The following is a 25,525-nucleotide window of genomic DNA, read 5'->3' on the forward strand; positions in this document are numbered from 1 at the left end:
ACTGTGGTCTTTCAGTGTGGAAGTCTAGCAGCCAGTTGCACAGGGGGGTGCTGAAGCTCAGGGGACCCAGTTTGTTCACCAGATGCTGTGGAATGATAGTACTGAACGCTGAACTGAAGTCCAGGAACAACATCTGCACATGAGTGTTCTTCTCCTCCAGGTGTGCAAGGCTCAGGTGAAGAGCAGAGGAGATGGCGTCTTCAGTGGAGCAGTTTGGCCGGTAGGCAAACTGGAAGGGGTCGAATGTGGGAAGGAGCCTGGAGGTGATGTACTCCTTTACTAGCCTCTCAGAGCACTTCATCATAATGGGAGTGAGTGCGACGGGCTGGTAGTCATTAAATAATGTGATTTGAGGTTTTTTTGGCACTGGGATGATGGTGGCAGTCTTGAAACATGATGGGACTTTGGCTTGATCCAGTGAGGTGTTGAAGATGTCTGTTAGAACATAAGCCAGCTGGTCTGCACATTCCCTGAGCACCCGACCAGGAATATTATCAGGGCCCGGGGCCTTCTGTGTGATGACTGTCCTCAGAGTCCTCCGCAACTCAGCTGTATCAAGACAGAGTGCCTTTTCATCCTGATGGGGAACAGCTTTCACTGCAGGAGTGTTAGTGCCTCAAACCTCCCAAAGAAGTTATTGAGTTCATTGAGGAAGTCCGCGTCATCATCACACTCGGGAGGGGCTATCTTGAAGTTTGTGATAGCCCATATGCCTTTTCACATATCCCTGGCATTGGTGGTGTCGTGGAAAAAGTCCTGGATTTTTTGACTGTGAGCACGCTTTGCTAATCTGATGGCATGGTTCAAGTTTGGTCTTGCTGTTCTCAGTGCCTTCTTGTCACCAGACTTGAAGGCTGAGTTTATGGGGCAGCCATGGCCTGAGGTTGGTCTGAAGTGCCCTTGAGCATGGCACCTAACCCACAACTGCTCCCTGGGTGCTAAAGCATAGCTGCCTAGAGATAAAATTTCACTGTGTGCTTAAGTCTGTGCTTGAGTGTACGTGTGACAAATAAAAGCTTCTTGGCTTGGCTTCTTGGCTTCACACAACGTTGCTTAAACTGCACTTAAAAAAAGTGCCAATAGAAGTCCAGCCATACCAAAACAGTGCAGTTACAGTAGCAAAAAAAAACTTCTATATTCATGAATAAGCTCAGTGTTTACAAGCAATGTAAAGATTTCAGTCAGTAAAATTTTAATTAAATTTTAAGTAAATTAAAAACTGCTCTTCAGTCTTAAACTGCTTCAGTGTTTCCGCTATGTACAATTGGCTACGGCGGGCCGCCGCACCTTGATTTTTGCCGCCGCACCTTCAGGAATTCCTGAAGGGGGGCCGTGGCCCGGGTAACTTTTTGAAAATTATTTTTGAAAATTATAAAAAAAAAATAGGCTAAACCAATATTTTTTGACGTTGAGCAGACTCGAGTCTGGCATGAACCGCTCCGACGCGCTATAATGACACCAATCTATCACCAGCCAATCAGGAGACTTAATCAAACGCATCCCCCGCCCACCAATCTATCACCAGCCCGCCCACTTGTGTCCGCGTCTGAGATGTTGAATTTTCACAGAAGGAGGGAAGAAGTTGACTGAGGTAAGACTGTGTGATGAATTAACGAACGAATAAGAGAGGAATTTCAACATATAGGGCTCAAGTTTGTTACCGTTAAATAAGCATTGCTTGTACAGTAGCGTTATGTCGTTACAACGTTGACCCACTTTTAACGTGCCGAGTACCGACTGTAGCCGCTAACATGCTAGCTTGCTGTCAAAAGTGCAAAGACCTTAAATTGCTCTGTGTAAATTAGAAAATGGCGCAACTTCCTCTGTAGCCATCAACTCAACTTGTCTTGAGTTTTGAGCCGATCACAGCAGGGCAGCACTGTGGCCTGAGGTAAAACATGATAGTTTAAGTTTGTTTAAATTACAAAAATGAGTACACCCAATGACTGTCTCATATACTCTTCATATGATCATACTGTTTAAGTAATGGAATAAAACTAATCTTTAAAAGTGGTATTTACTCAAAGTGTTTGCATAGAATGAACTTTGGGGTTAACAGTGTAATAGTGTTGCAGTGTTCTGCAAATTTACAATTTAATATTTCAGATCTTGAGACATGAAAGTGCTATTTTAAAAAATAAAAGGTCAGAAATGTTTTCTTTGTCGTCTATTTAGTTCATTTTATTTCCTCAATAATTTTCCTTGATTGAGAAATCAGTCTGGGCTCTTATGGGTTAATCAGTAGCCTGCATGCTAGTATATGTTCCATTTACAGTCAAACATTTTGATGTACTCCAGGCTCAATTTTGATTAATCAAAAATCTGCGTAGTAGTACAGTCTGAAGATGCTCTTGCACATTCGGTGTCAATTGAACAAAAATTATGGGAGGATGTAGGTTTAATAAGTTTTACAATTTTTGAAGTGAGTGATGGATTGATAAGTTTAGATGTGTTCAATATTTTCTTATCTTCAGACATAATATTGTAGATGTTTCTTTACCTGCTTGATAGTTTTGACCGGGACTCCAATCTTCCTCAGAAGAGTCATTAGTCCTTAAATTAAATTCATTATAGACATGAACTTAAAATCATTGTTTTATTTTATGGCCTCGGTGCCCTGGCTTTTGGCCTTCATGCCCTCGGCATCAGCAGAGCGTTCGTTTTCCACACTTCATCGACTGAAATCATACCTCCGATCCACAATGACACAAAAGAGACTGAATGACTTGATGAACTGCCATATTCAAGTCAAGTCAAGTTTATTTGTATAGCGCTTTTAACAAACATTGTCGCAAAGCAGCTTTACAGAATTTGAACGACTTAAAACATGAGCTAATTTTATCCCTAATCTATCCCCGTGACTATTCACCGTGACATTCTGGAACAAACTGACATGACAGCCATCGCAAAGGAGTTTGTGCAGGCCAATGACAGACGCAGGCAGGCCTTTGAGAAGTTTTAAGGGTAAGTCATTGGTTACTTCTATTAGCACCGCCGAGTGCACTGCTTCCTCTGTTTTCAATGTTTCTATACTGCATTGGTACTGATACAAGCAAGTTGTTTAAGTTGAGTTAGCCTACTACCGAGGTGCTTTTGTTGTGTACTGTTGGCTGTTTTAGCATTTTATTCTGCGCAGTTATGTGCTGGCATGTTGTGGGCTAAAGTCATGACCGATGGATTAATCTATGTATAGCCTTCTGTGCTGTTGGCTGTTTTTATCCTCGTACTGGGGTGGGACGTCTGAGCGCAGGTCTTGCCACTGCACCTTCAAACATTTTCTAGGGGAAACACTGTGCTTGATCTAAAATCATAAATCCTTTGTCAAGTGATTCCTTGAAGACTGTCACTTTGAAGTCATGTATTGTTTTCCATTATCTGTAGCCGCTTATTCTGTCCTACAGGGTCGCAGGCAAGCTGGAGCCTATCCCAGCTGACTATGGGCGACAGGTGGGGTACACCCTGGACAAGTCGCCAGGTCATCACAGGGCTGACAAATAGAGACAAACAACCATTCACACTCACATTCACACCTACGGTCAATTTAGAGCCACCAATTAACCTAACCTGCATGTCTTTGGACTGTGGGGGAAACTGGAGCACCCAGAGGAAACCCATGCAGACACGGGGAGAACATGCAAACTCCACACAGAAAGGCCCTCGTCAGCTGCTGGGCTCGAACCCAGGATCTTCTTGCTGTGAGGCGACAGTGCTAACATAGGCGGAGCCAGAGGGGTGGCCGGGGGGGCACTGGACACCCCCGAAATCTGATTGAACCCCTCAGGTGCCACCCCAGATGACTGACATGTCACGGCACCGCACGTCTTTTGAGAAGATCCTGTTGCATTTTGTAATCGGTATTGCTGCTGAGTGCTAAGTTCCTACTGTGCAGTAGTTGGCGCTATGTATCACAAAGCGTTGTAATCTACCCTATTGTGAATGTAAATCCACCATTATAAGGAGGAGGAGGAGAAGAAGAGAGTCATATTTTCAGGAGAGAAACTTTATTTCGCGGTGGGGAGAAGAGAAGAACTGAAAAGAGCAGCTGCCTGCTTGTTGGTGAATGGTGAAGTCATTCTGAGGTAAGTTTTATGGTTGTTTCGGTATGAGTCAGTCATTTAATTTAAAGTCACTTTTATGTTCAGATATGAGATCGTTTTTTGTAGTTTAACCAGAGTTTTAACTTAGCTAATGTTACAATGTGAAAATCGCAGTTCACCCACGCATACAAGACAACGTTAACATTAGCCTACGTTAGGCTATGGTTAGGATAACATCTCATGGCGCCCACTGATGACTCTATTAATGGAAATACTCGTCGTAATTAAAGTGTTGTCAAATATATGTTTGAGAAAAAAGTAGATTACTTTCTGAAGAGTAAAATTATGGGCAAGAAAAAAATGAATAAAGTGAGTTACACAAAGTAAATGTGTTACTACCCATCACTGTACAGTATTATATAGGCTAGGTATTCCTACAGAGGACTAGGCTAGTAATTGAATTGAATTTAAAGTTGGAAGTGGCTATCTAATAACATAATGCAATTGTGAATGATACCAGAAGTAACAACACTGGCTTTTTTTTGCATAGGGTGAGTTGAGAATGAAAAGACAGGGGGAGATATCTCAATTCTTTGCAAAAAGAAGCAAGTCAGGCACAGATCAGGCTAACACAGAGCTCAGCCGCAGTCCTGACTGTCCTGGAACTAGTCAGGAGAGTCAATGTCTCATACAGCCCAGCCTGCCATCACCAGGTCAGAGTAACTACAGGGGTAGTCACATCTCTAGTACAGTAATACATTTTAGAATTTAGATTTTAAAGAAGCTTTACAACTTTTATTTCACAATGTTTTGTTATTAATGTGTGGTTTTAAAATGAGTTAAAATAGTTTTAAAATATTCTTATACATGTAGCTTCACTGAGGGAGGACACAGAGACCTCTGCTTTTGACCAGGATGATGATGATCCAGATCCAGATCCAGGAGATGCAATTCACCACTTCCGAGCTGTGTCCAGCACCACGTTTGCACCTCCAAATGGACCTAGTGGTAGGCCTACTTACCTACAGCAAAATCTGCCTCATAGCTGCAGTTAGTTTTTAATAATCTTCTGGATCCCTTAGGCTAACTGTTTCTTTTACCATTTTATTTACATTCCAGACATTTCAAGATCCAAAGACGAAAGTCCTGTTCAGCCTTGTCTCTCTAAGTTCCCCAGGACACAGCATGGAACGCGCAAGAGGGCATTCAACTCAAACTGGTACAAAGACAATTCTTGGCTTGAGTATTCAGTACTGCAAGAATCTTACTACTGCTTTGCCTGTAGGCATTTCTCTCTGCCAAATGTACCAGATTCTGCCTTTACATCACCTTCAGGCTTCTCAAATTGGAAGAAAGCATTGTTTAAAGACTGGTTTTAAGTGCCATTCAAAATCTGAATTTCATATAAATGCTATGTATGCTTGGAACAGGTTTAGAATGGATACAGAGACAAACATGTCAATGTTAAATTCAATGAATGAGAACCGTCAAAAGAAAGTGGAAGAAAACAGAAATTACATAAAAACGATAGCTAGTGTACTGCTTTTGACGGCAACACAGAATATTGCTCAGAGGGGGCATCGAGAGTCTGAAGACTGTGAATTAGGGAAACTTTTTGTAGGTTGTCAGTAAACTGCAAATTCTATATCTAATCTTAGATGTACTTTATGAAGACATAACATTTACAGATTTTAATTGCAATTTATTGCATTTCTTGAATATTCATTGTCATAGTCTGTGGACCCCCTAAAATAGCTTTGGCCACCCTCTGGCCACCCCAAAGATAAAAGTCTAGCTCCGCCACTGCTCACTACATTCTGTAATATAATACAGCAGGTACTGACTGTGAAGTTGGCAAAAATGATGTGAGGTCATATGCTTGCAGTGTTTCATTGCATTGATGCAAAATTTGAAAGTAATGTTGAGGACATGTCCTGAGGGAGGACAATGGTGTCATTTGACTCTGGAGTGCTCAACACTTCAGGATTCTTCTTCTTGGTGGTTTGTTTGTTTGTTTACTGTTACTACTGAATCACCCATCTTAATTTAGCCCATGACTGCTTTCTTAATTAGCCAATGGTAATAGGAGTATGTTACAGCAGAAAAAAAGCTCTGTCTTTTACTGATAATTCCTAACTTTTATATCAGGAATAAAGACTGCTGTTATCAGGAATTGATTAACTTGCAAAGCCCCCAGTTCAGCGCCAATTTCAGTTCACTGGTGCATCAAATCCTCATAATATTCTCACTAGGAGAGAACTGAATGCACATACTCTTTAAATATGAGATAAGGTAAGAGATTCCTTTATTGATCCCCATGAGGGAAAATTCAGGTGTTGCAGCAGTTCAAGTACAGAGTAAAATAGAGACAAATGTAGACTAAGTAAAAAAAAAAGAATAAAATAGAATAAAAACAGAACAAAATAAGGACAACTGCTCACAAAAGACAGCAACAAACAACAAGAATTGGTACTGGGACTACATCCACTAGTGGTGTGTGTAAACTAGTGGTATAGAGCCATATGAAGTGACACAGTCAAGTGAGGTAGCCATCGGTATGATGGAAGTGTAACAATAATAGTGCAACATGTGATATGGAACAGGATAATAGTGCAGATAAGATGGTTAAAAATAGTGCTATGGCAATAGAGAAAAAGGACAAAATATACAGAATACATACATATGTGCAATGTTCCACATGAGTCCAGTGCAGGAGAAAGTACCGTACAGTACACTGTAAAACATTTCAGCCTTGTTTAGTTATGTCCACTTACTTTTTCTCTTTAACTCAATGAGCTCTGAAAAGTGTTTTAATTTGAACTAATCTTTGCAAGTTTTCAAAGGTTAGACTTGAATTACTTAATTGTCTTGACTAATTGAGATTTTTTCTCAGTTGAAACAAAGATAATCGTCAAATTGAGTTAACTTGCATTTTCAAGGTAGCAGGTGAACTTGTATTTCCAAGTTAAACCAATTTGAAATGTTTTACTGTGTGTGTGTGTGTGTGTGTGTGTGTGTGTGTGTGTGTGTGTGTGTGTGTGTGTGTGTGTGTGATGACAGTCTGTTCTCCACTGTTATGTCTACTTTTTCAAATACTTAATATTTACTTGGTATTTAGATTCCTCTTTATTTTTTATCCTATTTATATTACTAGTTTTGTCTATTTTTAATTTCGTTTATCTTAACTGTTCAAGCACCAACCACCAAAGCAATTTCTTTGTATGTGAGAACGTACTTGGCAATAAACTCGATTCTGATTCTGAAATGACCAAGTACTGAATAGTTATTCTGTCCTCTAAGCGTGCGTGTAGGTGGGCACGATTCGACAGATAGGTAAACAGTCAATATTCAGTGTTGAATGATGAGCCAGACGCGGGAATAAAGTTGTCTCCTTTACTCTGAATTGTCTTGACCATCACAGCTTCCTAAACATTGAGTCTGTGAAACTTAACACAAAATAAAGCTTCCTTTAGTCTAAATACTTGGTACAAATCGTACATTTCTCATACACAAATGGTGTAAATAATCTAAATAAAGTTTATATGTAAGTACACATTTCTTGAGTGAGAGACTGCTTATTTTACATAGCACAGGGTTCTTGCAGGATTCAGTAAGTTAAATTTTAGACCTTTTTTAGACTTTTTAAAACCATTATGAAAAATTTTTTAGACCAACACGAAGCATTACAACCTGCCCTACCCCCGCCCTTCCCAAAAAAAAGACAATCGAGTTCAATTCTCAAAACAAAGTCATTTGTATTGGTAAACTGATTATCAGGGATACAAACTGATTATGTGCTTATTTATGTCATATGGCAACATTAGTACAACATTAGTACATTATCGCTACGTTCACACTGCAAGGCTTAATGCTCAATTCTGATTTTTTTGTGAAATCCGATTTTTTTGTGAGGTCGTTCACATTAACAAATATATGCGACTTGTATGTGATCCTCAGTATGAACGAAAAGCGACCTAAAAGTGTTCCGCATGCGCATTGCAGGATACGACGACGTCACACGCAGTGAGCATGGCCAGTGTTTACGGAAGTAAAACCGCCCGGTTGCGGTATGACCCATCCAATCTAGCTTGAATAGCTGCATCCCCCCAAATGGAAATCAGCTCCCTAACCTCTGCGTCCTTCCATTGAGAAGATTCAGAACCTTCACAGCCCGAAGCGTCCCTCGCATTGATGTCATGCGCAGGGGCGCAGATACGTTTTTTGAACTGGGAGGGACAAAAAACTGGGGGGGGGGGACAAAGCTGCCAGCAAACCAACCCCAACCCCGATATGCCTGTCAAACTTGTTGTTAGTAACCATAGCAACCAAGCTCTAGCTCGCAACCTGTGCAGTCTGCGCAGCTCAACCAACCGAATATCAGTCTTTGTTTTATGTGAGTTGTTGCAACTATGTATACACTGCTGTGCACCTCAATAAACCGAATGGTAATTAGTCTTTTGATTTTTCCGTGAGGTTTGCAGCATAGACGTTTTTTTCTCCCTATAAGTGGGGGGGACCGAAAGAGGTGAATTTAAATCTGGGTGGGACGAGTCCCCCCCTCTATCTGCGCCCGTGATTATGCGCCATGTTGTTGTAACTTTTTTTGAGAGACCCGCCGCCTACTTCAGCGCAGAATAGTGATGTTTGTGGCTTGTTGATGACGTGTAAGTCGGATGAATGCGACCTGGCGGTTCAGACTGAAGTCGCATATGAAAAGAGCGGATAGGGATCGGAATTAGGACCACATATCCAAACGGCCTGGGTCGGATTTGAAAAAATCGGATCTGTGTCGTTCATATTGTCAATAAAAGATCGGATACAGGTCACATATGGGCGAAAAGATCGGATTTGAGTCACTTCAGCCTGCAGTGTGAACGTAGCCTATGTCACATAGCCACAAAAGTACAAGACAATAGAGTGATAAAGGGCATTTGTGCAGTAAATGCAGTCTGTAGGGGTTTGGTTTTTTCCCCCTAACTGCAACAGAACTCATTTAAACTTTTGGTTAGTGGTGTTCTGGTAATAAAACAGCGTTATTATATAATGCACTGTTGTCAGATGATGACTTTCTTGATTGCTCATGTGAACCCCATGCTGCAAACCACAGCATCGCAGACCTCCACTTGCTGTAGCAACCATTTCAACCATATTAACAGTAAAAATGCATACACATCTTTTAAAACTAATAGTTAAAACATACGTAGTAGTCCCGTAGCACACTTGCTTCCAGTTAAACAGCAAACTCACGCAAGGCGGCAGCGATTTACCAATGAAATCAAGTCATACCTTGCGAGAGGTATACAAGGGAGACAGCAGGTTTTTAAGCAGTAGCGGAGCAAACAGGGGCCATTTGAGACAGAGGTGTAAAATCATTGCAAAATATGAATGCAAAATTAATAAATACTAAATAATAAAGCCAGGAAAGACACACCATTGGGGAGAGAATAATATATTTAAAAAAAAAAAAAAGCACTGTTAGAAAGCTGAATACGCTGACTGGACTCATGCGCTCCATGTTGTCATGGTAACGTTGACGACATGTAATGTGCATGCTAAGATTGTCTACAGCAAGGGTGCCCAAATTCTTCTCTACAATGGGCCAAAAATTAATTCTGTGGGTGGGCCGCGGGCCAAAAAACGAACGTCCACATTATGTTACCTTACATTTTATTGAAACGTGTCATTTTTATATAGGCTAAGATCATTAAACTCAAATGTAAATGTTTAAAGCAATTAAACACATATTTTGTATATTTATAGTAGGCCTACCTTTATTAATTTCAGAAGATGACAGAACATCCACATGGCTTATTTTAAGAGGTAGAAACATATTTGAAAGGAAAGCAACATTTCAGACTATATTACAAAAAGTGCTTTGGTAGCTTGAACAAGTTGAAAACAGTTGGATAAGGTCCAGGACAACCAAATATACAATTCTATTTAAAAATTAACTAAAATGTGAATTGAGCAATAACACATGCCCTTGTAACACTGTGCCTTTTAAGCCATTTGAAACCAGCTGGATTGCCCAACTTATGAAACCAGAGAGAATTTACTTTAGACTGAATGTGAAATTAGATTGAGTATTAGGTATGGAATTGGACAATGTGAACTGAGCAATATAGAACACAACACAACATTTCCCTCGTGTTGTACCTGAAAGTGTCTCAAGGCCAGCCAGCTCCTGTGTCACTTCAAAATCCTCACTGACTCCACGCAAAAATGCCATCAATTGTGCATAGTCACATATGTCGGTGCTCTCATCGCAAGCAATAGAAAAGGCCGTAAATCTGGATGCTTTACCAAAGATTTGTTCTCGGAGATCCTCAGCCATGTCCTTGATGCGGTGGGTAACTGTGTTCCATAATAAACTAATTTGCGAAAAGGCCCGTGTCTGGCTCGGGGACACAGTCTCTGCAGCCACAGTCAGGCAACTTTTAACAAACTCTCCACATGACAAAGATCTCCCAGATTTCGCGATCATTGCGCTGATCTTATAGCTGGCCTTAGTTGCATTTTCTTGAGCAGATGACGGCTGCAGTAACGTGCGTTGTTGGGCACTGAGCCTGGCTAACAGTTCTCTAGCCTTCTGCTTTCTTATTTCACCACTGTATTTCGCAAACTGAGGTAAATGTTTTGTTTCATAATGTCTACGGATGTTGTATTCTTTCAAAACTGCCACTCTGTCTACAGATAAGGCACACTGCCGAGGAATCGATTTCCGTGAAAAAAAATAATCTTGCCAACTATTTTTGAATTTTCTTTTATCCGTGTGCCACTGCCTAACACAGCGCTCCATCGTAACCTCTGCTCCTCACTCGTGTCATGAGCCTGCTGACAGGCAGAAGAGCCAGCAACTCAACAGCGCCCCCCTTGTCCCCCCTTATAAAACTGTGGTCAGAAAGTGAACTGCAGGCAACTCTTCAGAGCCGTTGGGACAGAAATTCCCAGCGGCTGGCACAGACCTGGTACTGACGGGTGGGCACAGATGGGAAAAATGAGTCGGGCCAAAAAAAACGGAACATGGGCCAAACTTGGCCCGCGGGTCCCAAATTGGGCACCCTTGGTCTACAGTGTGAAAGCTGTCTACGCTAATGTGAGCGGCTATTTAACCAACTGTTCCAGCCCAACACAGCTCCTTTTAGCGATAGTGTGCTTCAGCCTATTGCTCGCAGAACATTCTCGTTTTTCATACTTACGCCGGTGCTTGAAAGTTTGCGAACCCTTTAGAATTTTCTATATTTCTGCATAAAAATGACCTAAAACATCAGATTTTCACATAAGTCCGAAAAGTAGATCAAGAGAACCCAGTTAAACAAATGAGACAAAAATATTATACTTGGTCATTTATTTATTGAGGAAAATGATCCAATATTACATATCTGTGAGTGGCAAAAGTATGTGAACCTCTTTACTCACTATTATTCGACGCGCTATCCACACTCTTCATCGCACTGCCAACACAACCGCTAACCTTCTCTGACTGCCACAGACTGCATAAACTCGGTGGGAACTTAGAAGGTAGAACTACGGTAGGCGTAGTGGACAAACTGGACCACTGCATAGTCTACTTGCCGCGATCATCGGTGATTGAAGTTTTTTAGCAGGCAGACAACAACGCAACCGGCACATTTTTTATTAATGTTTTGCAGGCACTTCTAGGAACGGACTGAGTGGATGTAAGAATTTTAGACTTGGATAAATTAAATTTTAGACCTGGGATGAAAATGTGTGTGTTTTTTAGACATTTTAAGGCCTAAAATTTAACTTTCTGAATTTTAGACTTTTTTAGACCCCGCAGGAACCCTGATAGCATATTACAACGTTGAACCTTGTAACACGGTAGGGTGAGCTGCTTATGTTACACAGCGTCACAACACGTGCAAAGTGCACCAATCTACAAAATACACATATACGTCTAATGCTTAACGTTATCTTAACAACATTACTTACAAGCAATGCTTTCCCAAGGCTTTAAACAAGCAGATGGCATGGGATACAACATTGATACACCAACGTGCTCTCCTGTTTACGATCTGACAAAAATGGCTGAACTGAAAGTAGTTTCCTTATCACATGACCTCTCTAAACCAATGAACTAGAGTCCCTTTAGGCAAGCAGAAACTGGCTGTACTGCCATGTTAAAATGACCAGCGGGTGTCGCTAAAACACAAAACAATTTTGCACATAACATGACAATAGTATTGGAAATTTTGTTAGGAGATTGAGCAGTTATCTTTTAAATAATTGTGTTTCTAACTTGTGTTTGCAAAGCTATGAAATTCCAGCCCGAGAGGTAATTGCATTGCCATTTTCACCCAAAGCAAAGTTTGCGGTTCACAACTTTTTATTTACTTTTTTTTGTAGGAAAGTCTAAGCTCAGTCTGCAGCTGAAAGAAAATCACACACACCAGCAAATTTGCTCTTCAGTTATATTGTATTCTCTCATAATAATGAATAAAATGTCACCTGTATAATAAAATAACTGACTCTCCAAACTTCATGATAGTGTATTTTTGTGCAATATAATAATTATTCTATTAATTATTCTATAGTAATTACTCCTAGAATAAGTGCATAACAATATTCATTACTCATACAAAGTGAGTTTAAGTGATGAGTGCGCCTCTGTTGATGTTTAAAGGAGTTTTACTTGCAACATTATTTGAATGTCAAGTCAAGTCAAGTTTATTTGTCAAGTCAAGTCAACTTTATTGTCAAATATGCTATACATGCTCGACATACAGCACAGATGAAATATCAGTCCTCTCTGACCCACGGTGCAAACAGGCAATGCAATAAATAAAAATAGAATAATCGAAAACAAACAAACAAACAAACAATATAAACAGTATAAACACTAGATAAGAACTACACACAGACTAAACACTCAAACAGACAATATAAACAGTATAAACACTCTAGATATGAACTAGACATAGACTAAACACTCATATATATATATATATATATATATATATATATATATATATATATATATATATATGAGTGTGTGTGTGTGTGTGTGTGTGTGTGTGTGTGTGTATATATACAGACACACACACACACACACACACACACACACACACACACACACACACACATAAATTGGTTCAAATAAACAAACAGTCAAGGGCACTTGAGGTATAGCAGGTAAACATGAAACATGAAATAAGCAGTATAAACAAACTAGCAGCTGTTAAGATGAGGTAGTGCGGAATAGTGCAAATGAGCGAGGTAAAGTGAGATGTGCTGTCCCTGAGTTCAGTGTGTTAATGAACGATGAGATGTGTGTGTGTGTTGGGGGGGAACTGTGAGGATGACATGTCAGATGCTGAATGGGGGTGTGCGAGCAGAATCTGTGGCAGGGGGCAGAGGGGGGAGGAGGGGCAGAACAGGGAGGGAGTTGAGCCTCCTGATTGCCTGGTGAAAGAAACTGTTCTTGAGCCTGCTGGTTTTGGCCTGGAGACTCTGCAGTCTCCTCCCCGATGGCAGCAGGCTGAAGAGGCTGTGAGATGGGTGGGTGGGGTCACCTGCAATCCTGATGGCTTTGCGGGTGAGGCGGGAGTTATAAATATCCATTAGAGAAGCGCTTTTAACAATAAACTTTGTCGCAAAGCAGCTTTACAGAATTTGAACAACTTAAAACATGAGCTAATTTTATCCCTAATCTATCCCCAATGAGCAAGCCTGTGGCAACGGTGGCAAGGAAAAACTCCCTCAAGCGACATGAGGAAGAAACCTCGAGAGGAACCAGACTCAAAAGGGAACCCATCCTCATTTGGGCAACAACAGACATGACTATAACAGTTTTAACATGAAGTCAGTTTCGTTGATGTTATAAACTCTTCATTGATGGAAACTTGAGTGCAAAACTGATTCATGACAACTGCAGTCCTAAAGTTAGCAAGTCAACTGTAGTCCTCAGCCATAAAAGCATTACTGTAAGAGTCCAGAGCGTCCTCCAGGTGTGACTTTCAACTGTCCTCATGGGGCCATCCTCCACAGGAGCGATGCGATGAGACTCCAACCAGACACAGGGCACCAGGATGGATCAAGGAGGTCCGAGGAGCAGAAGAGGTCAGCATCACGATCCCAGGATCAACATGTAACTCAGAAGGACAGATTTGGGGGGAGGGGGAGAGAGAGAGAGGGAGAGAAAACACAGGTTGTTAGGTATGCCCAATGTCACCTGAATAAGTAGGAACAGTATACATATTGCACTGAATACAAGCAGGGACTCCGGCAACTAACTATGACAGCATAACTAAAAGGAGAGAGCCAGAAGGTAACACAGGCATGAGGGAGCCCCGGGACATAAAGCAGCCAGCCACTACACCGTCAACAAACTCGAGTGAGCAAGTGAGTGGGGACTGACAGCATCCATACATCCCAGTTTACCAAAACACTATGTCTGAGGACCCTCCAGATCTACACCTTTACCTCATAAACACCATTAACAGAAGGCTTGACTAAACAGATATGTTTTCAGCCTAGACTTAAATGCTGAGACTGTGTCTGATTCCCGAACACTACTTGGAAGGCTGTTCCATAACTGTGGGGCTTTGTAAGAAAAGGATCTGCCCCCTGATGTAGCCTTCACTATACGAGGTACCAGCAGATAGCCTGCACCTTTTGATCTAAGTAGGCGTGGCGAGTCATAGAGGAGCAGAAGTTCACTCAGGTACTGTGGTGCGAGACCATTCAGTACTATAAAGGTCAGTAGTAGTACTTTATAATCAGTATGAAATTTGATTGGGAGCTAATGCAGTGTGGATAAGACAAGGGTGATGTGGTCATATTTTCTAGTTCTAGTAAGGACTCTTGCTGCTGCATTTTGAAGTAACTGGAGCTTGTTTATGCACTTATTGGAACATCCAGACAGTAAGGCATTACAATAATCCAACCTGGAGTTAACACAAGCATGAACTAGTTTTTCTGTGTCACTTAATGACTAAATTTCTTATCTTAGCAGTATTTCTGAGATGAAAGAAAGCTATCCGGGTAATGTTATCAATGTGAGTTTCGAATGAAAGACTGGGGTCAATAATCACTCCGAGGTCTTTTACTGCTGCACGGGAAGAAACAGAAAGGCAATCCAGAGTTACTGTGTAATCAGAAAACTTACTTCTAGCTGCATGTGGTCCTAATACAAGTACTTCAGTCTTATCCGAGTTCAGTAGAAGGAAATTAATAAGCATCCAGTGTCTAATGTCCTTAACACATTCCTCAATTCTATTAAGCTGGTGTCTCTCATCAGGTTTTGCGGAAACATACAACTGTGTGTCATCAGCATAACAGTGGAAACTAATACAATGCTTACGAATAATATTACCCAGAGGTAACATATATAAATAAAAAAGCAGTGGACCCAAGACAGAACCTTGTGGAACACCAAACTTTACCTCAGTACATCTAGAAATATCACGATTTATATCAGCATACTTATAGCGATCAGTTAAATAAGAGCTAAGCCAGGAGAGGGCCATTCCCTTAACTCCCACAACATTTTCTAGTCTATCCAGAAGAATGGAATGATCAATGGTATCAAATGCTGCACTAAGGTCAAGCAACACAAGCAGCGAGACACAGCCCTAATCAGACGCCAACAGTAGGTCGTTTACTACTTTAACCAAAGCTGTCTCTGTGCTATGATTAGGTCTAAATACTGACTGATACATTTCATGGATGTTATTCCTATGTAAATATGAGCATAACTGCTGTGCCTCAGCTTTTTCAAGGATCTTGGAGATAAAGGGAAGGTTTGATATTGGCCGATAATTGGACAGCTGACAGGGATCAAGGTCAGGTTTTTTAATCAGGGGTTTGATAACTGCTAGTTTAAAGTATTTGGGTACATAGCCAATCGTAAAAGAAGAATTTATTATTTTTAGAAGTGGTTCAATTACTTCAGGTATTATCTGTTTGAATAGACGTGTAGGTAAGGGATCTAGTACGCAAGTTGAGGCTTTTGATGCCGAGATTAATGAAAGTAATTCAGTTTCTTTTAGGGGAGTAAAACATTCTAATTGATGATCTGATACAGTTATATTGTTAACTACAGGGTCACTTACATTGTCTGACCTTAAATTAGTATTTTGAATTTTTTGTCGGATATTCTCAATTTTGTCATTAAAAAATTCATGAAATCGTTGCTACTACGTACTACAGGTATGCGTGTGTCTATAGTGGACTTATTCCTGGTTAATTTTGCTACAGTATTAAATAGGAATCTAGGACTATTTTTGTTATCTTCTATGAGGGAGGAGAGATACCATACGTTGATCTCGCAGCACTAAGAGCTTTTCTATACTTCAGGAAGCTCTCCTTCCACGCCAATTTGAACACTACCAATTTTGTTTGACACCATTTGCGTTCCAATTTTCGAGTGGTCTGTTCTAATGTGCGAGTGTCATCATTATACCAGGGTGCTAATTTTTTGTTTCTGACCATTTTCCTTTGAAGAGGAGCTACATTATCTAAGGTATGGCAGAATGTTGACTCTAAGCATTCAGTTGCCTGATCAAGTTCTGCAGGGGCTGACAGTGACCCAATCAAAGTTGATAACTCTGGGAGAGCATTTATAAAGCTCTGTGCAGTAGTTGATGTGAATGTACGTTTAATACAGTAGCATGGTGAGGTGCATATATTATTACTCAGACATAGTTTGAATGAGATGAGATAATGATCTGAGATAACTTCAGACTGTGAAAGTATGACTATATTTTCTACATTTAACCCGAATATTAGTATTAGATTGAGGGTGTGACCACCATTATGGGTCGGTAATATGACATTCTGATTAATCCCTACTGAATCTAAAGTGGACACAAATGCTGTTTTTAAAGGGTCTTCTGGGTTATCGAAGTGAATATTAAAATCTCCGACAACCAAAGCTTTGTCTAAGGAAATAACCAGATCTGAGATAAAATCTGCAAATTCAGAAAGAAACTCAGAATATGGCCCCGGGGGCCTGTAAATAATAAGTCATGGAATTAACTGGGTAGACTTATTTTTTGAGGCTACACACATTATATGAGTATGAAGAACTTCAAATGCATTAAATTTATAACTAGGTTTTTGTGTTACACCTTAGATAATCATTATAAATAACTGCAATGCCTCCTCCTCTGCCAGTTAGACGAGGCTGGTGTATATACATGTAACTGTAAACAGGAGGACTCGCTTCATTTAATGCTATACAACCCCGATTCCAAAAAAGTTGGGACAAAGTACAAATTGTAAATAAAAACGGAATGCAATGATGTGGAAGTTTCAAAATTCCATATTTTATTCAGAATATAACATAGATGACATATCAAATGTTTAAACTGAGAAAATGTATCATTTAAAGAGAAAAATTAGGTGATTTTAAATTTCATGACAACAACCAGGGGCACTGCCAGAAATTTTGGGCCCCATGAAAGATTAGAATTTTGGGCCCCCCAACTTTGCCCACCCTCGTCACAATTGCACTATTGTCATTATTTGACTTTTGATAGCCCATGGACCTTGAGTTTGTGACTTTGTTATTACATTTTATGTATTAACCTACCAGGGATTAGATGAAAACTGGTCAGTGACTAATTCTGGTGCATTTACATCATGCATCATGGCCTGATGAGGGGCCTGGCTCTGTTATCAGCAATGCATGCAAGTTAGTTAATGCATGAAAAAGTTTGATGCATTCAAGTATGATGCATTTAAATGAACTCCATACTCAGTAGCCTTACAAATGTTACCCATAAAAGACAGGAACCATCTTATTATAAATTTATTTCAAAGTGACACAGAGTGACATTTAAATTTGATCAATTACGTACGTATTTCTTCATATGTTGTAACCTCTATCCCTCTTTTATGTGTGCTGCGCTTTCTCCAGGTCCTCAATTTGAAACCAATGGTTTAGAACGTGTGAAAATTCCACACATGTAACCATGTCAAACACTTGACTGGTGTCCGTTATTAGCAACACTTTAATCTAGCAAACTGTATATGGCGCTCGCTCATTAAAAACTTCAATCCTAAAGCATTTATGGGTTGTATTGCTGCTTACCTCCTTCTCCAAAGGGGGGGTTCAGTGGTTTGGTAGGGCGGAGGTCCCCCTGAGGCTGAATCTGTGCATATTTAGGGCACCCCATTAGTTATGAAACTGGTTATTAGCACTAGTTATTAGCACCAGCATAACGTAATATTTCATCTTGTTTATCACACAAGTCAGTTCAGTTATTAAAATGGAAAAAATGTCACTGTACAAACTGTAAAAGTGTTCTCTTGAAAGGCTAATCCAACCACGTTCATACTGTTCATTTACCATTCGCTAATATTTTGAACACACATGTGAGCGATAGCTACCTTTCTTTGGGAAAAACTGAGTGACCAGTTGCCTGCCTCTCCGGTCCCTCTCAGCTTTCAGCTGCCTTTCTTTACATTTTTAACAGCCACTCTTCATATTTAGCGATCATAGACTGTACGCACTCCACTGCTGGCTGGCTGGCTGCTGCACCGCGACACAGCAGCAAGTAGCGTTGCACTGATCAGCACACAGATTTAACGCATCGCGCTTCTACCAGAACTGGACCGTACCATTTCGCAAAAGAGGGAGGGTTAAATGACAATATGTTGAAGAACTCAAGAAATAGACAACCTTGTTCAATTAGCTCATTTTACCAGATGGAATATTGCATTGTTGTTATTTCAAAAGTCTTATTAAAATCATTAAAAGCATATTATCAGCCCCTTAAAGGGCCCCATGGCAGTGCTGGGCCCCTAGAATTGTTCTAACCTTTCCCCCCCGGCGGCGCCCATGACAACAACACATCTCAAGAAAGTTGGGACAAGGCCATGTTTACCACTGTGAGACATCCCCTTTTCTCTTTACAACAGTCTGTAAATGTCTGGGGACTGAGGAGACAAGTTGCTCAAGTTTAGGGATAGGAATGTTAACCCATTCTTGTCTAATGTAGGATTCTAGTTGGTCAACTGTCTTAGGTCTTTTTTGTCGTATCTTCCGTTTTATGATGCGCCAAATGTTTTCTATGGGTGAAAGATCTGGACTGCAGGCTGGCCAGTTCAGTACCCGGACCCTTCTTCTACGCAGCCATGCAGCATGTGGTTTGGCATTGTCATGTTGGAAAATCCAAGGTCTTCCCTGAAAGAGACGTCGTCTGGATGGGAGCATATGTTGCTCTAGAACAGGGGTCACCAAACTTTTTTCTCTGGGGGCCACATTGTCGTTCCTGACTGTGATGGGGGGCCGGGGTCGGGTCAGCTATATAACATAGAATTGTATGACCCAGACAAATATGACCACCAGCAGGCCTCATTGTGTAGTAGAGATTACTAGCCTGGCACAGCCATCCCCACTACTATATCCACACTACTATATCCACACTTGATTCCTGGCACATATTTGTTTATCTTTACTAGTGGTTTGCAAAAGTAGTAATCGAGTCTTCACACTTTGTTTTAATTTGAAATACCACAGATATTCCATTTATTTATTTTCTAATAAAAATAACATCAAAGCTGTCAAGGTAAGAAACATCTGCCTAGTTGAGGTGATTGGCACTGGCAAAGGTGAGTGGAAAATTATAAACTGTAGGTAGGCCTGTTGATCTCATCTCATCTCATCTCATCTCATCTCATCTCATCTCATCTCATCTCATCTCATCTCATCTCATCTCATCTCATCTCATATCTCATCTCATCTCATTATCTCTAGCCGCTTTATCCTTCTACAGGGTCGCAGGCAAACTGGAGCCTATCCCAGCTTGATATTATTAATAATATTAATAATAGTGTGCAGCACTTAATAAAGGTCAAATAAATAGGCCTATAAAATAAATACATTTAAAAAAACAGTGAAATTATAATAATATGAGCAATAGATCAGTAGATCACAGCAGTTGTGCTGTGTCCTGCACGTCATTGCTCTCATCCATGGCCAAAGCAAAAAACTCAAATTCTGACGCTCTCTCATTCAGCTGGTCATACATGTTGTCCCCCAAATCTTCGGTTCGCCTGGTCATAGTAGGTGCGGAGAGACTCACCACGTTGAGCGCATCCTTCTTGTTGGGACACACCTCCTTGGCCACAGCAAGCATGCATACTTTAACAAAGTCCCCATCAGTAAACGGCTTTCCATGGGTAGCTAGTAGGTGAGCTACCTTATAGCTAGCTCGGACAGCAGCCTGGTTGATCTGGGTTTGGCGAAGGAATTCATTCTGTTGTGCAGCCAGTCCACGTTTCATCCTCCGAATCCTGTCTTCTCTTGTTTGCCCTCGCAAACTAGCATACTCTTTGTGGCGGGTTTCGTAGTGACGACGCAGATTATATTCTTTGAAAACCGACACACTTTCTTCACATACAAGACAAACTGCACGGTCCTTACACTGAACGAAAAAATAATTGGTGGTCCACTGTTCTTTAAAAACTCTGCACACTTTGTCAGCTTTTCGCTTACCGCTAGCCATTTTGCTGTCCTGAACACTGACAGTTCTCTGCGCGTGCGCTGCCTGTCACTGCTTGATCACGAGCATATGATGAAAATTCGGAAAATATGAATAGTTCATTTTATAACTAAATATCAATTTTAATTGATAAAATCAACAAAATACAAGATGCAGACATTATTATTTGCCAAAAAGCAATTTAAAAAAATCAGCCATGACCACTTTTGGGGATTGCCTCATAGGGCTGGTTCAAGTGGTGGGGGGCAGAGGGGCTGGGGGGCCGGTCAAAGGGGGGTGGCGGGCCGGAGTCGGCCCGTGGGCCGTAGTTTGATGATCCCTGCTCTAGAACCTGGATATACCTTTCAGCATTGATAGTGTCTTTCCAGATGCGTAAGCTGCCCATGCCACACGCACTAATGCAACCCCATACCATCAGAGATGCAGGCTTCTGAACTGAGCGCTGATAACAACTTGGGTCGTCCTTCTCCTCTCTAGTCCAAATGACACGGCGTCCCTGATTTCCATAAAGAACTTCAAATTTTGATTCGTCTGACCACAGAACAGTTTTCCACTTTGCCACAGTCCATTTTAAATGAGCCTTGGCCCAGAGAAGACGTCTGTGCTTCTGGATCATGTTTAGATACGGCTTCTTCATTGAACGAGAGAGTTTTAGCTGGCAACGGCGGATGGCACGGTGAATTGTGTTCACAGATAATGTTCTCTGGAAATATTCCTGAGCCCATTTTGTGATTTCCAATACAGAAGCATGCCTGTATGTGATGCAGTGCCGTCTAAGGGCCCAGAGATCACAGGCACCCAGTATGGTTTTCCGGCCTTGACCCTTACGCACAGAGATTCTTCCAGATTCTTTGAATCTTTTGATGATATTATGCACTGTAGATGATGATATGTTCAAACTCTTTGCAATTTTACACTGTCGAACTCCTTTCTGATATTGCTCCACTATTTGTCGGCACAGAATTAGGGGGATTGGTGAGCCTCTTCCCATCTTTACTTCTGAGAGCCGCTGCCACTCCAAGATGCTCTTTTTATACCCAGTCATGTTAATGACCTATTGCCAATTGACCTAATGAGTTGCAATTTGGTCCTCCAGCTGTTCCTTTTTTGTACCTTTAACTTTTCCAGCCTCTTATTGCCCCTGTCCCAACTTTTTTGAGATGTGTTGCTGTCATGAAATTTCAAATGAGCCAATATTTGGCATGAAATTTCAAAATGTCTCACTTTCGACATTTGATATGTTGTCAAATCAAATCAAATCAAATCAAGTTTATTTGTACAGCGCTTTTAACAATAAACATTGTCGCAAATATGTTGTCTATGTTCTATTGTGAATACAATATCAGTTTTTGAGATTTGTAAATTATTGCATTCCATTTTTATTTACAATTTGTACTTTGTCCCAACTTTTTTGGAATCGGGGTTGTATATTAATTTGGCTTAATCCATGCTTCAGTTAAACAAAGTACATTAAACTCCTGATCAGTAATGAGTTCATTAACCATTAGTGCTTTAGATGTAAGAGATTTAATATTTAATAGCCCCACCTTTAGATCAAAGGTGCTGGCAGCAGCTGTACAGTCAGTATGATCTAATTTTATATTGATTAGGTTACTGGAACAAACTCTCTGAATATTTCTACCTTTTTGTTGAGCTCGGGGAACAGACACAGTCTCGATGTAGTGGACCCTGAATGATGACTCTGTGCAGCTAGCAGACAGTCAGTTTAGCCTGTTCGTCTGCTCCCTGGCCTTGGCTCTGGATTGTCAGAAATTAACTAGGCCTGTTCTGAGACTATAACCTATGCTGCAGGAAATGAGAGCAGCACCTTCCTGTGTGGGATGGATACCGTCCCGCCCGAACAGGCCAGCAGTGCCCTCAAAATTAGCCCAGTTATCTATAAAGTTCACACTGTTTTCAGAACACCACCTGGATAGCCAGCAGTTCAGCGACCATAACCTGCTGTAAGCTATATTGCCACGCCGCATTGGGATGGGGCCAGAGCATACTACAGCATCAGACATCGCCTTCACTAATTTAAACACCTCTACAAAGTTACTCTTAGTAACCTCAAACTGACAAAGGCGTATATCATTAGCTCCTGCATGGATAACTATCTTTGAGAACCTGTGCTTGCCTAGGACCCTAAGATTACCTGCTATGTCTGGCACCCTGGCTCCCGGTATACACCTGACTAAAGCTGCTGGTGCCCCTAAAGGCTGAGCTAATTTCACGTGCCGTATGATAGAGTCCCCTATAACCAGAGCTCTTTCAGGTTTCTCAGCGGGTGCATCAATAAGGAGAGCAAACCTGTTCGACATGTGACGCGGAGAGGAGTGGTGCTCCCGTGGGCGAGCCTCAGTGGTAGCTTTGGCTCTATGCTTATGCCGCCGAGCTGTCACCCATTCGCCCCGCTGTAAGGGCTCTCATGCTGGAGTTGGGGGATTACTAACTACACCTAGGGCATCCAGATTTTCCTCTACAGAAATTACACTGTTCTCACGCTCACTGACCTTCTCTAAAGCCTGGACACACGCTTCTAACACTATCATCTTCTCCGTCAGAGAGCTAACTAATCTGCACTTATCACAAATAAAGCTATCGCTAGCGATGGAGGAAGAATGACTAAACATCCTGCACTCAGCACACTGAACAGGCTGAAGGTGTGCCATGATGAAAAGATTCACGTACCTTAATCAAAGATCTGTTGATATTGAAGCAGATCCGATGTGGATGGCCTCCACTTATGGTCTTTATGCAGGAGGAGAAAAAAAAAAGAAAAAGAAAGCTTCCGGTCTTGGCGTTCTTCCAAAAAAAGAAAAAAAAACAGAAAAAGGAAAGCAACAGTACAATAAAAATGAAAATGATACTGGAAAATTATTTGTAGAAAATTTTTTTAAAAAAGATTAGTAATTAACGCCAACACTCGCGGGGAAAAAAGGACTCGTCGCAAACAACTCAGGAACCAGGAAGTGTGTAGCACTTTTGTAGGGTTCAACATAGAGTGATTTAGGGTTTTACCAGTAGGACATCTGCTTACCATTTTATTGGGTGTAGTTTTGCTAATTTTGCCTGTTTAATTTATTCTCTCTAATTGTATTTACACTCACTGGCCACTTTATTGGGAACACCCAGCCACCTGCTGTTTTATGCAGTTCTCTAATCAGCCAATCCTTTGACAGCAGCACAAAGCATAAAGTCCTGCAGATACAAATCAAAAGCTTCAGTTAATGTTCACTTCAAACATCAAAATGGGAAAAATTATGATCTCTGTGACTTTCACTGTGGCATGGGTGTTGGTTTGAGCCAGATGAACTGGTTTGAGTATTTCACAAACTGCTGATCTCCTGGGGTTTTCACACACAACAGTCTCTAGAGTTTACACAGAATGGTGTGAAAAAAAAAAACATTGAGTGAGTAACAGTTTTGTGGGTGGAAACATCTTATCGATAAGCGAGGTCAGAGGAAAATGGCCAGATTGGTTCGAAAAGCATCTCAGGATGCAACATCAGAAGCCCACATTGGGGTCCACTTCTGCAGCCAAAAACAGGACTCTTAGAATCAAGAACAAGTTCCTCTTAAAGTGGCCAGTGAGTGTACAGTGCTTTGTATATGTTAAGCCTCACTCACAACCCGCCGTAAGTGTTTTGGACATGCACGGGTCACAGGGTTTGGTAGCTCGCAGCCGTGCCGCAGGGTCACGGTGAACCCGGGGGAAAATTTGGGGGAGGAGTATGGGCAAAGTACTTGTCAGGTACAGGTTACACACCTGACTTCCTCGAGGCATGGAAAAAATTGCGCCGTTAGCCCATGGAAAGCGTATATCTGAGGCATGTGATCAGTGTGTGTTCAGTGAGTGTGGAGTGTGTGAGACTTGCATTTTACCAGTTTCCTGCGCTACAAGTTCAGGCTGCACTTGTGAAGCATGTGTGATGCATGTGATTAGCACGTTACAATCACTCATAACTTGCGTGTGATGCAAGCCAGGAGTGGATATAAAACCAGCGTGTCTGCAGCATTCTGCATCTGTCTTTCGATTGAAGAACACTGGATATTTTGTGGGAAAAACTTAAAATTTTTCAGTTTAAAGTTTAGAAAATGGGACTCAAGAAGAAACGAATAAAAGTGAAGTCACCCAGCCTGAAACAGCAGAGGGGGAGGAGGAGGAAGAATTTGATGATGATGGTAGCAGTGCCGGCAAGCCCTGCACGGACAGGGATAAGTATGCCTTCAAGCCAGCAGAAGGCACAGCATCCCACCAGAGGTATTTTCACAGGTGAATACACATGCTTTGAACATTCGTTTCAGTATCTATATGCTTATGTAATTAATATTATATATATGCTGATTTTCATGTATGTTTTAGCTAACGACGCCCAGAAGTGAGGACATTCCAATCCCATCATCGCTGTCAGGCCTTTGTTCCATGCTCAGTGATAAGGACAAGGACATCCCGGCACCCTGTCCCACCACTCAGCAGGAGTAGGAGCAGGACAGTAGCTCGGAGTCAAAGTGTGTTTCAGTGCTCAAACTGTTGGGCTATTTAGTTGGGATTTTTTACAGTGTAATAAAATGTGTTATTCCCTTATACTCATGTTTTATTATTTGACGTTTGCATGGTAAATTAACATATACTCAAATAAAAACAGCAAATGAGGTGGTCTTCTTCCCTTCTACAATGCTACATGCTACATTTGGTTCCTTGGTTCCTCCCCAATATATATACACAGCGTCTTGCCCCTCGTGTCGCATGCAGGTTGCGTGCGCTGCGTGCAGGTCGCATGCACTGTGTGCACACCACACACAGGGGTAGAAAGTGAGATGCACTTCTGTCTTGTGGGCCGCATAAATACCAAGTGTGGAATACTTATGTAGTACTACTGAGGCATGTCACTCATACAATGACTGTGCGTCACTCATACATCTTACTGTCATCGCAAAAAGCCCCTACTAGCTGTGCTGCTGACTTGGTTCAGGCATACAAAAGGAGTATGGGTCCCGTACGTAGTGTATGCA

General features: G+C 41.3%; 1 long non-coding RNA gene across 1 annotated transcript; it reads left to right on the plus strand.

The window, feature by feature from the left end:
• Window positions 1–4,648: 4,648 nt before the first annotated feature.
• LOC132866740 (uncharacterized) lies at window positions 4,649–5,359 on the plus strand. Its single transcript, XR_009650619.1, has 3 exons — window positions 4,649–4,750; window positions 4,911–5,045; window positions 5,157–5,359. It is a non-coding gene; the product is annotated as an uncharacterized LOC132866740 (long non-coding RNA).
• The last annotated feature ends 20,166 nt before the right edge of the window (window positions 5,360–25,525 follow it).

Source organism: Neoarius graeffei, chromosome 18 (genome assembly GCF_027579695.1).
Source record: "Neoarius graeffei isolate fNeoGra1 chromosome 18, fNeoGra1.pri, whole genome shotgun sequence".
In the NCBI taxonomy this organism is placed as follows: domain Eukaryota; kingdom Metazoa; phylum Chordata; class Actinopteri; order Siluriformes; family Ariidae; genus Neoarius; species Neoarius graeffei.